The sequence below is a fragment of the Pundamilia nyererei genome, unplaced genomic scaffold (assembly GCF_000239375.1).
Source record: "Pundamilia nyererei isolate P.nyererei 1_Seehausen unplaced genomic scaffold, PunNye1.0 scaffold00218, whole genome shotgun sequence".
NCBI lineage: Eukaryota > Metazoa > Chordata > Actinopteri > Cichliformes > Cichlidae > Pundamilia > Pundamilia nyererei.
This window is the reverse complement of record NW_005187619.1, coordinates 594,383-596,750: the sequence shown is the minus strand read 5'-3', so window position 1 is coordinate 596,750 and position 2,368 is coordinate 594,383.

Below are 2,368 nucleotides of genomic sequence, written 5' to 3'. Positions count from 1 at the left end.
TGGAAACCTTAATATGAGTTTTGTTTTATTTGACTAAACGCAGAGAAGTTTCTGATTTAACGTTAATCTGTGCAAACTCATTCGAGTCCAACAACAGCAGTCACCTCTCGAAGCTTCGTATTGTAAAGTAAAGACTGAACAATAATACAGAGAAAACTCCAACAATCGGACAACCTGCTGTGAGCAAGTATTTGGCGGCAGTGGGAAGAAAAAACTCCTTTTAACGGGAAGAATCAAACTCTGGGATGGGGGAGGGGCATCTGCCGGGGTGAGGGGAGGAAGACTCTGACAATCTCAAGGCTTCGCTTACATATAAAGAGGTAGGAAAAGTTTTTATTTAGTTAGTTTATGATGTCACTTTACATTAGCTACTAGCTACAAGCTACCAGCCCTGACAAGGTTTGGCTTGGACTTGTTCTACCTGATCTGAGGTTACCTGACTACGTCTCAGCTGCTATTTGCTGAAGCTTTGACCTGATTTAAGATTTGACACCTAGCTTCAAACCTTCTTTAGGATTTGGGACTTTGGGGCTTGACGGGACTTGGGGTTTCATTGGGATTTGACTTTGTCAGGTTTGTAATACCTGTTTTATTGCAGCAGTTACTGCAGAATAACTGAACTGCTTCACTTTCAGACCTGTCTCTTGAAAATGACAATATAGAACTAAACTGCATCCTCAGTAAGGTTCTGAGAGAAATGTGCATTTTCTCCTTAAAAAGAGCCTCACAGTCAAAAAAGTAAGCCTATCTAGGCTTGCTGCAGTGGTTTAACTTTCATCCAGGGAGCTAAAGTTTGATTTGTGTGTGGTGGAAACTTTTCCTCTATTTCCTGTATTACAAGAGTAATGAGCCAAAGCTCATTTGAGCTATTAATGGTTGCCGATAAAGTCGTGACAGCAGGGAAGCAAGAACATAAATGGTGACAACATGATGATTAAAGTGAACATTTTCTAGTCATTTCCACCTTAATGCTTTTTATCTCGGACGCCACTAGAAAATCGTTCATGGTTCAAAATAATAACTTTTCAATGTTGTCCAAAATTCCTCCAAAAGTGCATCGATGACTCATCCACCAGGATGAACACAGAACAAAATCTACAGACCTGCAGGCCTCACTTGCGTTGGTAAAGGTCAGAGGTCATGATTCAACCGTAAGAAAGAGACCGGGCAAAAATGGAGTCCAAAGAGAAAACCACTGCTGAGCAAAAAGAGAACAGAGGCTCGTCTGAAGGCTGCTTGACTGTGGTCTGGATCCTGAGCTCATGGCTCATGGGCATCACTTGTACGTACACTGATCACATTATTTCAAAGGGTGTCCATGTTGAATATGAACATCCAACGTTGAAACACAGTAAATATGACAGAAAATAAGGAAAAGCAGGAGACAAGTGCATCTGTGATGTCACAAAAATACAAGATCTGGAAATGAAGAGAGAGCTGTCTGAAAAATATTTCTCCATCTCAGTGAAGGGTTGAGCTCCTGATGACGGTCTGAAAGCTCTCATCATTTCCAAAGTTATGATGCTCTGGGGAAAACAACCCAGACCAAAGACAAAGATAATAAAGCCTCACTGGTGCAGTTTATCCTCTGTAGTGCAGCTAAACTGGGGGCAGAAGAGTGGCCCTGTGCAGCCTTGCAGCCTCTGAGGATGCACTAATTATCACTTCCAGGCGGCAGCCCACTCTCTTGTGAGGCCACCGATGAGCTGCCTGGACTCACTCTTTCTCTCTGTCCCACTCGTTCTCGCCTCCTGTCATTATCCTCGCCGCTCTGCCTCCCTCTTCCTCTCACTCCTCCTCACTCAGACCCCATCCTCTCCTCTTTTTAATCCACTTTTCCTGCACTGCCTCCCCCTCTTTTAATAGATATCATTATGAAGCAGATGCATCTCCACTACAGAGGAATCCATCCTTTAACACGGCCCTTTCTTCAAGCACAACAGGGATCCCCAGAAAGGCTTAAAGCTCAGCCTCCAGAAGCAATAAAGCATTTCCAAGGATGACTTGTAATAAAAGCCGAAGCCCTGCACCTGTATTGTTTGGGGGAGTTACCATGAACACCTCATAAACAAGCCTCTCGTAACATCAATGCCTTTGATGTTACGAGCACCTCCAATGAGCCGTGAGCATGCGTGATAATAAAAACACGCACGCGCACACACATCTGTGCAACAGCGCTAAATGGCGACTGAGTGATTAAAGCCAGTGCTGCACTCGGGGGCCTTGAAGGGAGCGTTAACGACTTAGCAGCAACCTTTGCTCACGCCTCATTGGCTCAGGCTTCTGCTGAGTAACCGGTGAGACTTAATTGAAGGGTACACTTCGTTAACACTGTTGCCAGGTGACCACAGAGGCTTAATTGAAGGGC